Raw genomic sequence first — 15,116 nt, 5'->3', positions numbered from 1 at the left:
CAAAAGAAAACTTCACTTTGAATAATATAAAATATAAAGATTACATATGTATGAGATTTATACGTTTTATCTGTATAAATATAGAGACCAAAAAAACAAACAGGAAAGTTTATGAAGAAAGAGAAGTGGCTTAACAATAGCCCATGAGAAAAAGATTTATTCAAAGTGAGCTTAGTGGAAGTTAGCAGTGTGTTGAAGCCCCGGAATGAGTTAAGGAAGCCTTTGGCTGCATGAAGTACAAAGTGCAGAAAGAGGGAGGGGATACTTCTCTATAATCCAACAACAGCAGGAGTGATGCAGTCCTTTCTCCATGCTTCTTTTTAAGAGAGAAGGGTAGATAAACTGGACTCTGTTCAGAAGAGATGACCTGTAGAAAGATCAGGTTGACATCATCTAAACCTCTATCAGCTTCCACCTCACTAACAGTGGAACAACCGTCCACTGTGGGACTCCTGATATAAGGCATACAACGCCATCTGTGAGTTGTTATTTTCCTTTAAAAAAATATTGAACTTGACCCAAACATGTTCTAGAAAACAGAAGAGTAAATTAAATACCAGAAAGAAGCAGTCAGTCATATTCAGAATATGGGATGGTAGAGGTGGTGGTGGTTAGTTGCCCAGTCGTGTGTGACTCTAGCCCACCAGTTTTCTCTGTCCATGGGATTTTCCAGGCAAGAATACTGGAGTGGGTTGTCATTCCCTTCTCCAGGGGATCTTTCTGACCCAGAGATAAAACCCAGGTCTCCTACATTGCAGGCGGATTCTTTACCATCTGAGTTATCTGGGAAGCCCCAAATATACTATAGGAAACATTTTTTGGATCCCGATTTTTTAAAATAAGAAAATCTCAAGTATAATCAAGGAACTCTGAACTTTAGTAATAGAGGATATCGAAACTTTCTGTTAGTTGTCAAAGTAATATGGTCAGGTTTTTTAGTGTCCTTTTTTGTTAGTGATGCATACTAAAATCTTTTGGACTAAAAGACTCAATGTTTGAGATTTGCTCTAAACTACTAGGAAATCTGACTGGCAAAATGTTCATAGTTTCTGAGACTTATTGATGGGTATAAGCTATCCTCTCTAATTTTGTATATGCTGGAGATTTTTCATAATGAAGAAATTTTAATCCAGAAACCATTCATTTAACAGAGGTAGAGGGGCACAGAACAGAAAAAAAAAAATTGATCTGGGCGGCACAAGAGCACAAATTCTTGAAACCAGGTCTCCTGGGGGTCGCGTGAAAGAACCAGGGATGTCTGTGACACAGGTAAGGGGTTCCAGGAGATCCAATGTCTGAAGGATTTGTCTGGAGGAAGAGGAAAGGCTCGCTCTAAGTACCCCAGTAGGCAGCATCAGGACCATACAGAAATTATAGAAAGGGAGGTTTAAAGTCAGTGCAAAGAACATTGGAACTAGGTTTTCCAGAATTCCCTTCTCCCCCACTTCATCTAATTCCTCTTCTTCTGCAGCCCTCTGTGAGCCCTGAGTTCCAACCACACTAAATCGTTTGAGGTTCTAGGGCACAGCGGGGACATTCCTATCTCATGCCCTTTGCACTGCATTTTCCTGGCTAGGAGCGCACTCCCCTCATCCCAGCTATTGGAATTCTGCTCATGTTTCAAGGCCCAACTCAAACGCTGCCCTGGTTGCCCTTGATCTCTTTTGAAATAATATCATCCTATAATTGCTCTGAATCTGCTGGTGGCTGTTCCGTGCATATCTTTATAGATAGATATCAAAGATAAGTTATAAATTACCTTTTGTAATGATTCTGCCTTTTTACTCCCACAACACTGTGTACCTTAATTATGATAAGAGTGGCTCTTACATACGGAGGGCCCTACCTGGGGCCAAATACTCTCATTCTCACCCTAGTCCAATGACGTAGGCATCCTAAGTGTCAGAGCGGGGTGCAACTTGCTCAGCGTCACACAGCAAAGGGCTAATTTCAACTCAGACTTGCCTGATGCCGAGGTTTTAAGCATATATGTTATAACATATGTGTTGTTCAGTCGCTGAGTCATGTCTGACTCCTTGTGACCCCGTGAACTATAGCCCACCAGGTTCCTCTGCCCATGGGATTTCCCAGGCAAGACTGGAGCAGGTTGCCATTTCCTTCTCCAATGTGTATATATATGTGCGTGCATTATATGTTATTCTTTATATATGCTGGGACTTCCCTGGTGGTCCAGTGGCTAAGACTCTGTACACCCAGTGCAGGGGGCCTGAATGTATAAACGGTGTATGTGTATGTTTACACTCATCCCATTATTCATTGAGTCTATTTTCCTTTCCAGTAATACTGTCTGGAATATAGTAAGTCCTCAATAAATATTTGAGAATGGATGGATAGATGAATGAATAAATCCTGCAGTATGACTAGTTATGCATACACTTCTTCCCACAATCCCCCTACCCTGGTAAACTTATAGACAATAGAATAAATAAATGGGACTAGGCTGTAGGATTCTACATGGGATAGAAAAGTAGTCCAAGTGGTAAAGAGTGGCAGGGGCCTTGCCAAGGTTCCCAGGAAGCTGATGGGGTGATGGAGGGAAGGGAGTTGCCAACGAGGTCCCATTACAGTGGCAGCCACCAGCCCAGGCTGCACCTAAGTGTTGCCAGGTTTGGGGGAGGAGGTGATGGAAGAAGAAAGCCTCTCTCCTCTTCCCCAGCTGCCAGGGCCCTGACCGCTGTGTGACCCCTGGGAGTGGGGACCCACACTCCCCCGGGGAGGAAGGTTACAGCCCAGTTATCACCAGGGGGCAATAAAGTCATTTCGTGATAATTAGAATCCTAACCAATTTAAGGCATTTACAGCTCTCAAACAATTACCTGGTGATGCTTATCTCCCCAAGAATCCTGAGATGTTATTGGAAAGAGGTCATAAACTAAGAACCTGGCTGGGGGCGAGAAATGATGACAGAGGACATGGAATAAAGATGGCTGCCCATGGGGATGAGAAAAGGGAAATTTTAGAACTCCAGTCGCACGCCTCGTCATCGGATATGGGCAAGGCAGACCTGTCCTTGTGGATTTTGTAGGAGAAATGTGTTCTCTTTCCAGAATCATGAAATATTAGCTAGAAAATATTTTTTAAAAAAACCCAGGAACATATTTCCCAAATCAGAGACTCTGGACATCCTTGGTTTATGAGATGTTTGTGGCTACTGGATGAAAATATTCCTATTGGGTGTACTGGGTTTGGGAAATCCATAAACTGTGACTCCCTCATAGAGAACCACAAGCCCCACTGCATCTCAAAGGTTCTGGCAAGATTTATAGGAAAGAAAGCAGGATCTACAGGAAAGTTTAATTCAATGAAATCCCCAGTGTGTTCAGACTCTGACTACTGGACATTTTCAAACCCCACAGGAAATCTATTAACAGCATAAGAAGGTTCTAGAAATATGGATCACTTTATCCAAGTTTCTGTCTCATTCTTGGGCTGAAGTTAAACTGAGTGGCTTTCTGTTCTGTAATACATTCCTGGTTAGGACAAGTAGCATAGCGTTAGTCACTCAGTCATGTTCAACTCCTTATGACCCCACGGACTGTAGCCCACTAGGCTTCTCTGTCCACGGGCTTCTTCAGGCAAGAATACTGGTATGGGTTGCCACTCTCTTCTCCAAGGGTTCTTCCCAACCCAGGGATTGAACCTGGGTCTCCTGCATTGCAGTTTACTTCTGAGCCGCCAGGGAAGTTCAAGTACTTGCACTCAACAGTGGGCAGTCAGTCATCTGACTTCCAAAGATGATAGGAAAAGACTTAGTCTATTGATACTAAAAGAGAAGAATTGATCCAGTGAAAGAAGGAACTTTCTAACAGTCAAAGCCACAGACAGCAGAACAGGTGACCTCAGGAAGGAACGAGCTCCCTGATAATATGTGCAGATGAGCTGAAGCAGAACAACCGCCTTAGGAGTGCAGGACTCACTCAGTTAGTAAATATTTGAGAATCTATATTGTTCAAAGCCCCAGCTGAAGGTAGAAAAATAGTAATGAGCAAAGTCCCTTATGTATTGGGGCTTATATTCTGATGGGGAGGGGAGAGAAACAGATAAGAGCCAAGTAAACAAAAATAAATGTGATAGTTACAGAGAACTCTAAAGATATTAAAAGGGTGATGTCATAGTATGGGAGAGAGGTTAATGAAGTGTGGTGACCAGGCAAAGCCCCCATAGGACCAAGACATCTGAGCTGAAAGCTAAGTTTGAAGAGCAATGAACCAAGTGCAAAGATCAGCACATCCAGGAACACTGCAGTGGAAATAATCTGAGCATATTTGAAGAACAAAAAGGAGACCAGCATGGTGGAACTTAGTGAGTGGGGCTGAGAGAACCCTGTGGGGGAGGGTGGAAAGGTACAGCACACTCTAGCATCAGTGGACTAGACAACCCCATGCATCCTTACAGTTCTGAGAATCTCTGTCAACACCCCTGACTGATCAGACTGAGGTCACAGTCCCTCTCCCCTGACACATGTCAACAATCTCAGGCTCCAATTTCCTCAGTTTCCTCACCTGACAACTGAAAGTCATAAACCAACTTTGTGAAAATTCTACCCAGCTAAGGGTCTATGTACTTACTTAGCAAGCACAGATACAGCACTATGTGCCGTTCTAAACACTTTATAATGTTACTCACTGGCCCCTCCTAAGAGACCTAGGAGGTTCTGTCATTGCTGCGCAGTCACTAAGTCATGTCTGACTCTTTGCAACCCTGTGGCTTGCAGCACACCAGGCTCCTCTGTCCTTCACTATCACCAGAGTTTGCTCAAACTAATGCCCATTGAGTTGATGATGCCATCCAACCATCTCACCTTCTGTCACTCCCTTCATCTCCTGCCCTCAATCTTTCCCAGAATCAGAGTCTTTTCCAATGAGTTGCTAGACACTGGTAGTATTCCTATTTTATCAAGGGGGAACTGAGGCACAGAGAGGTAGTTGGTATGTCTATTCCATAGTAGATGCTAAGAACATCATAGTTACCATATGCTTAGATTTAAAACTTTCCAGGAGATGTAAATAAAATATTCCCTAGAATCTTTGTGCTCTCTTACCCCTACTTTTGAACTCCCAGTCTGGAGCATGTACATGTCCTTATAGATTCTCAACAAGGAATTATTCATTTAAGTCATATGGCACCAATACACCTCATCCCCAGAGCCTGAGGATAACTAAGAGTCTTGCAGTCATCCTTACCAAAATCCCAATGGCATATTTCACAGAAATAGAGAAAGCAATCACCAAATTTATAAAAAAAAAAAACTACAAAAGACCCAAATAGGCAAACAAATATTGAGAAAGGACAAAGCAGGAGGCATCACATGTCCTGACTGCAAATTACATTACCTAGCTATAGTCATCAAAACAGTATAGTACTGGCATCAAAACAGACATACAGACCAGTGGAATAGAATAGAGAGCCCAGAAATAAACCTGCACATATATGATCAACTAATCTATGACAAAGATGCCAAGAATACACAATGGAGAAAAGATACATAAATGGTGTTTGGAAAATCAGACACCCAATGCAAAAAAATAAAACTGAACTCTTAGACCACTCATAAAAATCCACTCAAAGTGGATTAAAGACAAATATAAGACGTGAAACCATAAAACCCCTAGGAGAAAACATAGAGGAAAAGCTCCTTGACATTGGTCTTGGCAGTCATTTTTCGAGGATATAACACCAAAAGCACAGGCAAGAGAAATAAAAATAAATAAATGGTATTACATCAAACGGAAAAGCTTCTGCACAGCAAAGGAAACCATCAACAAAAGTAAAAGGCAACCTAAGGATGGGAGAAGATACTCGCAAACTATATATCCAATTAGGAGCTTATAACCCAAAATATAAGCTTTGGTGTCTCAGAGGGTAAAGAATCTGCCTGCAATGCAGGAGACCCAGGTTCCATCCCTGGGTTGGGAAGATCCCTGGAGAAAGGAATGGTTACTCACTCCAGTATTCTTGCCTAGATAATTGCATGGACAGAGGAGCCTGGTGGGCTACAGTCCATGGGATCACAAAGAGTCTGACATGACTGAGGGAATGCTTACAACTCAATAGTAAGACAAAAACAAACAAACAAAAAATAACCCATTTTAAAAACAGGCAAAGGACCTCAAAAAACGTTTTTCCAAAAACAATATACAAATTGCCGACAAGGACATGAAAAGGTGCTTAGCATCATTAATCATCAGAGAAATGCAAATTAAAATCACAATGAGATATCACCTCACACCTGTTGAGATGGCTACTATCAAAATGACAACAGCTAAGTATTGGCAAGGGCGTGGAGAAAAGGGAAGTCATGTGAACTGTTGGTGGAAATGTAAGTTGGTATAGCCATTATGGAAAACTTCATGGGGGTTCCTTAAAAAGTGAAAAGAAGAACTACCATGTGATCCAGCAATCCCACTACCAGGTATACATCCAAATGAAATTAAATCAGTATCTCAAAGAGATATCTGCATTCCGTATTCATTTTGGCATTATTCAAAATAGCCAAGATATGAAAACAGCCTATGTATCCCCCCATAGATGAATGGATAAAGAAGATATGGTATACATATACATCATGGAATACTGTTTAGCTGTAAAAAAGAAGAATCACCTGCCATTTGGAACACCAAGGAGGAACCTGAAGGATATTATGCTAAGTGAAATTAGTCAGACAAAGACAAACACTGTATGATATCACTTATATGTGAAATATTAAAATTTGAACTCATAGAACCAGAGAGTAGAACCATGATTACCAGGGGCTGGGGGTTGGGGAAAAATGAGGAGAGGTTGGTTAAAGTATACAAGCTTTCAGTTCTAAGATGAATAAGTTCTGAGGAGGTAATGTGCATTCTATTAATAGTTAATGACATTCTATTATAGTCTAGAAATTTGTGAACAGAATAGATCCTAAGTATTCTCACCTCACAGGAAAAAAAATAACTACGTGAGGTGATAGATGTGTTAATTAATTTGACCATGCTAATCACTTCACAATGTATATGTATATCAACCATCACATTATACTTCTTAAATACATACAATTTTTACTTGCCAATTATACCTCAGTAAAACTGAGGAGGGCAGGGGAGGTCCTGCAGTTAAAATATTGGGTACTGAAGGCCACGTCATATAGCTACACAGGTTGTACACAACTATAGGACCTCGAGAGAACTCATATTCATTTAGCACCACAGGGCGTCCCCACGGGTAAAGAATCCACCCGCCATGCAGGAGACACAGGAAACGCCAGTTCAATCCCTGCATGGGGAAAATCCCCTGGAGAAGGGACTGGCTACCCACGCCAGTATTCCCGCCTAGGAAATCCTATGGAGAGAGGAGCCGGGCGGGCTACAGTCCACGGGATCACAAAGAGCTGGACACAACTGAGCTACTGAGCACCGGCACGTGAGCCCTGCATCCCATCCCCGGATTACAATCCCCACTGCACAGCTCACGTAAAATCTATACTGAGTAGTACAGCTTCGTACTTGAAAGAGTCTCTCTCTGACCCAGTCCACAGGGATGCTCCAGAGGGCTGGGGGGAGGGGCACCTAGCTTTCCAGAGATCTTTTCCTTATGAGGGGAGGGGTCTCTCGGACCTAGGTTATAATATTCCAAGTCGTGAGAATTCAACAGTACACTTACCCTCAACAGTGGCTTAACAGAGGGAAAAATAAGTATACATTCCCTCCTATGCTGAGAAGAAAAAGGTATCTCTATTACAAAATACATATTTAACACGTTTTACTGTGTTAAAATGTTTTTAAAAGATTGAGGAAAAAAACATCTCCGAAAACAGACAAGGGTATTATTTAATACCTTTCCATTTAACCTTATGGCAATCAATTTATTCAAAACACTAACCTTTTTATGAGCCTTTGGCTCAGACTATTTTCTTATTATGCATCCACATCCCGTGGGCATGTGCATCTGTATTTTCACAAACCTCCAACTAAGATGCAGCATTTTCTTCCATTAGGACTGCAGACAACAATTACACAGGAGTGTATTCACAGTAGTTATGACCTGCAGGTACCTCAAAATATCTAATGTATTACTAAAGAAACACGTGTATACTACAGAATCACAAATGTTTTACTATTTTGATAGCTGGATTTCTGTAAATTTAATTGTCTTTTAAAATCTGTATCTTATGTCATCAATTCATTATTCAGAGAAAGGGTCAGGAGTTTTGCCAGCCAGCAAGAAGAGGCTGTGGTTCCAAAAAGCCAAGGACCCCACCGCTACAGAATGCCTTCCTTCCCCGCCAGGGTCTCCCGACAGCGAGACCCCCGGAAGCCTTTTGTGACTCTAGGCTAATCGGAGGCTCAGGCTCTCTCAGCTTCTGTCCCGCGCCCTCTCCACCTGCACCACTCATTCCTGCTGAAAGAAATTCCAGTCGCAAGGGGTTTGGATCCTGCCCACCTCCTTAACCTCTGGAACGGATTTTCTCCGATCCCACTTGCTCCGCCCACTCACGTTTTCGAAGAGCAGGGAAAGCGCCGCCTCTTCGGCCTTTTAAAGGCAGGCTTTGAGTTGATACAGGACTTTTACGCCCGAAAGTCAGATTTCGTCTGCAGAGTCCCTGGGTGGCAAGGAGCTCAGCTCACAAACTTTCTGTAGACGGGCTGACATTTCTTTCCATAGAGCAGTGGGAAATGCTACCGGAGAACACTTCCGGTGAGTTTCAACGCAGAATTAAAGTTCGTTCCATCTCAGGCAAGGAAACCTTTTCTCCTGAATCACCTGAGCCAGATCTCGGAGCACACTGCCCTCCAGGGAGCTGTGGCGCGATGCTTTCACCACCTGATGCTCTGTAGTGACTGCAGCTGCTGCTGCTAAGTCACTTCAGCCGTGTCCGACTCTGTGCCACCCCATAGACGGCAGCCCACCAGGCTCCCCCATCCCTGGGATTCTCCAGGCAAGAACACTGGAATGGGTTGCCATTTCCTTCTCCAGTGCATGAAAGTGAAAAGTGAAAGTGAAGTTGCTCAGTCCTGTCTGACTCTTAGCGACCCCATGGACCGCAGCCTACCAGGCTCCTCCCTCCATGGGATTTTCCAGGCAAGAGTACTGGAGTGGGTCGCCATTGCCTTCTCCGACTGGTAGGTCATGAGTCTCAGGTTAGGGGCTCAGGGGCAATCACTTAGTCAGTTTTGTTCTGTGTCACCACCCCACCATTCATTCTCCAGGGTGTTTCCTATGTCCTCTGGGAAGATGCGACCCACGGCAGAGGAAAGAGGGTCCTGGGCTAGCAGCAGGCAGTTCTGATTCATGTCAAAGCTTCCCTCAGCTCCTGGATGCGTCTGGACAGTGGCCCACACCCCTGGGTCTCACCGTCCCCATTGGAGAATTAGAATGAATGACTGGATATTCCCTCTCTGGAGGCCTTGGATACCACATCAACATCATCCAGTGAATGATGCCCCTGGGAGGTGCTGCCCACAGCCAGTGTTTCCTGGCTTCATTTCTGGCTTCATGAGATCAGACAGGTAGCCCCATTCAGGCCCCAGAGTTCACAGCCTCCTGCCATGAAAAGAAGTCCCTCCATGAAGGCAGGATGTCCAGGGGTCCTCAGCCAAGAGGGCCAGGAAGTGCAGAGGGCCCGTGGCCGTGTCCAGTGACAGACGTTGCTTCTTGCTTAGTATTAAATTTCCTCACTGACATACCTCCTTTGGGTCCTTCTGGGTCAAGGCCAAGCTGGTCAAGGAAAAGAAGTCTGACTGATGAGCCCTCTGAGAATAATATGTAGGGGGTGGTGACATGCTAGCCCAGTCTCCCCCGGAGGCTCCTGTGACTTGGAATGCCCTTTGGGGATAACAGGTTGGGGAATCATTGCCCTTGGAGATTTCCTCATGCAAATGCCTTGGTTTACAGCAGAGAAGAAGCAGAGGAGAAGGGCCTTACACAGGATCATATGCCAGTGTCAAGAGGACCAGAATCTAGTCCTTCTTTCCAGTCTTTTATTTATTTTATTGATTTTATTTAAAAGGACCCTGTGACTCAGACAACACAGAAGTGATGTGTGAAAGAGACAAAGTATCCTCTCCCCTCCCTTGCCCCTCAACCCCACCTCCCAAGTATGGTGAATCCATGCTCCTCCCCAGGGGTACCCCAGGTGTAAGGCCAAGGTCACCTCCATCTCCCCAGCTGGTTTCTAAAGGGTGCATGACAGGAGCTGCCAGTCCACAGCCAGTCGGGGCTGCCTCTCTGCTCTCAGATGTTTTCTCCTCGCAGCCCCGCTGCCCTGGAAGAGAAAATGGCTGTCAGTCTTCTTTCCCTAAGTCAGATCCCAGTGGGGATTTCTGGAAAAGGGCCTTAGATACAAGCCCCTCAAATGTCTCATGGAAGAACACCATTCCTGGCCATCTGCCCCACCCACCTTCTGCTCTCATGACCTCTGGTCTCATGGCTGGTCTCCCAGCTTCCATAATCATCCACTCAGTGCCTCTCTATAGCACTATTGGAGTAAGCTTCAAAACCATCCCTACTGAAAACTTTTCAGTTCTCTGTGACCCCCTCATTGCCAGGATATGCAGATGGAGGACCAGAACCCCCAGACCAGAAGGTCCAGAAGAACTTTTTGTGATCTGCCCCCAGGAGACCTCTCAATCCCACCTCTAGTAACATCAATGGACATTTCAATTGCTTCCATGTCTTGGCTTTTGTAAATAGTGCTGCTATGAACACTGGGGTGCATGTATCTTTTTGAATTATAGTCTTGTCCAGATATATGTCCAGGAGTGGGATTGCTAGATCATATGGCAACTCTATTTTTCGTTTTTTTGAGAAAACTCCCTACTGTTTTCCACAGTGGCTGTGTCAAATTACATCCCTACCAGTGGTGTAAGAGCGTCCCTCCCAGTGGTGTAAGAGCGTCCCTCCCAGTGGTGTAAGAGCATCCCTCCCAGTGGTGTAAGGGGGTCCCTCTCAGTGGTGTAAGAGGGTTCCTCCCAGTGGTGTAAGAGCATCCCTACCAGTGGTGTAAGAGGGTCCCTGTAAGAGTGGTCATTGTTCAGTGTCTGAGTCATGTGCTTCACTTTGCGATCTCATGGATGCAGCATGCCATGCTCCCCTGACCTTCACTATCTCCCACAGTTTGCTCAGATCATATCCATTGAGTTGGTGATACTATCTAACCATCTCATCCTCTACTACCCCCTTCTCCTTTTGTTTTCAACCTTTCCCAGCATCAGGGTCTTTTCCAATGAGTCAGTTCTTCACATCAAGTGGCCAAAGCATTGAAGCTTCAGCTTTAGCACTAGCTTTAGCTTCAGCTTTAGTCCTTCTAATGACTGTTCAGGGTTCATTTCCTTTAGGACTGACTGATTTGATCTCCTTGCAGTCCAAGGGACTCTCAAGAGTCATCTCCAGCACCACAGTTCGAAGGCATCAATTCTTTGGTGCTCAGCCTTCTTTATGGTCCAGCTCTTACATCTGTACAAAACCATAGGTTTGACTATATGGACCTTTGTAGGCAAAGTAATGTCTCTGCTTTTTAATACACTGTCTGGAATCTAGCGAAGAAGAACTAAAGAACCTCTTGATGAAAGTGAAAGGGGAGAGTGAAAAAGTTGGCTTAAAACTCAACATTCAGAAAACTAAGATCATGGCATCCGGTCCCATCACTTCATGGCAAATAGATGGGGAAACAATGGAAACACTGACAGGCTTTATTTTGGCGGAGTCTCTAAAATCACTGCAGATGGTGACTGCAGCCATGAAATTAAAAGATGCTTGCTCCTTGGAAGAAAAGCTATGACTAACCTAGACAGCATATTAAAAAGCAGAGACATTACTTTGCCAACAAAGGTCCATCTAGTCAAAGCTTTGGTTTTTCCATTAGTCATGTATGGATGTGAGAATTGGACGTAAAGAAAGCTGAGCGCCAAAGAATTGATACTTTTGAACTGTGGTGTTAGAGAAGACTCTTGAGAGTCTCTTGGACTGCAAGAAGATCAAACCAGTCAATCAGAGTCGGTGTAAGAAAAATGTAGGGTAGGAGTCAAACCTGGATCTCTTGGCCTGCATCACCCCGAGTTCAGATGAAATTTCACAAGACATTTCTTCTGAACATAAATTGGGTCAATCCACAAACCATTGTGGGATACTTGCCATCTGCTAGGAGTTGGAGATTTGCTCAAATCCCCAAGTTTATAAGGATCACAATCAAAATCAGGTAAAATTTTGGAGGGCCCTAAAGCATTTAAGGACTGCCCTGGTGGCTCAGACAGTAAAAAAGCATTTGCCTACAATGCGGGAGCCCCAGGTTCAATCCCTGGGTTGGGAAGATCCCCTGGACAAGGAAATGGCAACCCACTCCAGTACTCTTGCCTGGAAAATCCCATGGACGGAGGAGCCTGGTGGACTGCAGTCCATGGGGTCGCAAAGAGTTGGACACGACTGAGCGACTTCACTTTCACTTTCTTTAAAGCATTAAAAGGGAGAGGATGTGGAGGGAAATAACTGCCTCCCACAGGAGCATCTCCATGGCCCGGTGGCACTGCTTTCACTGTCTTCACTTTCAAGAAGAGGAACTTAGAGTGCTCTTAGAGAGGGGAAGCAGCAAACCTGAGGTCCAAAGACAAAGGAATGCAGCCAGGCCCAGAACCCTGGACCATCTGTCTCCATCCCCTCTTCCAACAGACACACGTACCATATTGTGACAGTGCCCTTAGATCAAGAAATGAGGAAATTAGAGGCCAGGCCTCACCCATCAGCCCCTGTGCACTTAAACCTTACACGTGTGATGAGTTAAGCATCCAGGCTCTGGAAGTCCTGGGCTAGTGTCCCAGCTCAACCAGCTGAGCAAGCTTCTGTGAGCCCCAATGTCCCCATCTCTATGATGTGATGATGAGAGAACTGTTGGCTCAGGACGTCCCTGCTGGTCTGGTGGTTAAGGCTCTGCACTGCCAGCTCAAGGGGCACAGGTTCTATCCCTGGTTGGGGAACTAAGGTCCCATACGCCGCATGGCATGGCCAAAAGACTTTTTTTTTTTAAAGAGAACTGTTGGTTCAAGAAGGCAACATGTAAGGCCACCTGACATATCCCTGGGGCACAGCAAGCAGTCCCTCAACAGTACCGACCATCAACCTGCTTAGCCCTATTTGGCCCTGTCCTGCGCTGTAGTCCTCTGAGTCTAGAAGACACATGATGCTGCTGCTAAGTCGCTTCAGCCGTGTCTGACTCTGTGCGACCCCATAGACAGCAGCCCACCAAGCTCCCCCATCCCTGGGATTCTCCAGGCAAGAACACTGGAGTGGGTTGCCATTTCCTTCTCCAATGCATGAAAGTGAAAAGTGAAAGTGAAGACGCTCAGTCATGTCCAACTCTTCGCGCCTGGTGGAAGATACATATCCTCCAGGAAATGTGGCTTCTGCTTGGAGAAAAAGGCAATGAATCGGCTTAATTCCAAAGTAAGAGTCAGAAGTGTGGTAAAATTAATCCCACCTAAGGAGTTCAGTAACAGATAAGAAATGAGCTTTTGCTTTGAGAGGTCTGAAAAGGTTTCACAAAAAGTGGGGTGGATCCCTAACTGCTGAAAGAAAGAGACAGAGATAGAAGTCTAGTTCTCCAGAAGGGGGAACAGTATGAACAAAATCCCAGAGGCAGGAAAGAAGGCTGGAGAGAAAGCGGCAGCTGACCTAGATTAGAACAGAGACTCGAGAAGGACTTGGGGCAGAAATCCCAGGAACTCTGTTTCCCAGGTGCAGGTCCTTCCTTGGACGTGTCTTGAACAATCCTTGATGCAGTCAAGCCCAGGACAAAGTTGTCTTCTTATCCTGCATGTGATCTCTGAAATGGCATTTATGGCCCTAAAGCAAAGTCCAGTTTCAACTTTCAGATGACCATCAGGAAAGAGATGTTCACACATTCAGCAGCATTTGCTGAGCACCTACTGTGTGCCAGGGAACCACACTGGTGCTGGGGATTCAGGAGCAAACAAGATGGACATGCTGGTTCTTCCCTGGTGGTCCAGTGGCTAAGATTCTGAGCTCCCAATGCAGGGGGCTTGGGTTCGATCCCTGGTCAGAGAACTAGATCCCACATGCTCACAACTAAAATATCCTGTGCACCACAACTAAGACCTAGCATAGCCAAATAAATAAATCAAAATAAATAAACTAAAAAAAAAAAAAAAAAAAACAGATGGATAGGCTCTTCGAGTTTTCTTCCCAGGAGGAGAGCAGATGGTAAGCAATTTCCTACACAGTTCTGGTAATTTCTTCACTGTCATTGTGCTATGCGTGTGCATACAGGTGGACGTGTGATAGGAAGTGATCTGCCTGGGGGTTCAGAGCAATCAGATGGGGTATGAAGCCTCTGGCAAAACCAGGGCAGAAGTGACATTGGGGAGCTGACCTCCACCCCAAGTGACTGAATGCCTTTTTAAGGGGCCAGGAAAAGCCAGCAGGACATTCCTCCTGCATCCCAGGGTCACCGTCTCTCAAAGGAATCAGTTGTTGTTCAGTCATTCAGTCCTTTCCAACACTTTGCCACCCCATGGACTGCAGCACGCCAGCCTTCCCGGTCCTTCACTATCTCCCGGAATTTGCTCAAACTCATGCCCATTGAGTCGATGATGCCATCCAACCATCTCATCCTCTGTCACCCCCTTCTCCTCCTGCCTTCAATCTTTCCTGGCATCACGGTCTTTTCCAACGAGTCAGCTCTTCACATCAGGTGACCAAATTATTAGAGCTTCAGCTTCAACATCAGTCCTTCTAATGAATATTCAGGGTTGATTTCCTTACAGAAGCCAGATCAGGGCTGATTTGATAGGTTACAAATGTAAGCCTTCTCTGGAATGACAGGGTGTTAGAGAGGAAAGCACATTGACCCAAGAGCTTCTGAGATAGTTTAAGTTTCAGTATGAAGCAGCCCACCCGCAGCGTTGCAAGTGGAATTCCGTCCAGAACCCTTCGTTAAACTGAACTGAAATTCACCTCCCTGACCTACTCATCTGTGGAAACAGTAATGATTATGGCTACAGTGTATTGAACATTTACTATGTGCCAGGCTCTGTGCTGAGTATTTTCCATGTGATCTCAAAGAAACTTTTCAAGCACTCTGAAGTCAGCATGTGAATCTGCTACACCTG

The sequence above is a fragment of the Cervus elaphus genome, chromosome 22 (assembly GCF_910594005.1).
Source record: "Cervus elaphus chromosome 22, mCerEla1.1, whole genome shotgun sequence".
Lineage (NCBI taxonomy): Eukaryota > Metazoa > Chordata > Mammalia > Artiodactyla > Cervidae > Cervus > Cervus elaphus.
The sequence above is the reverse complement of the archived record's forward strand: the minus strand, read 5'-3'. Positions refer to the sequence as shown.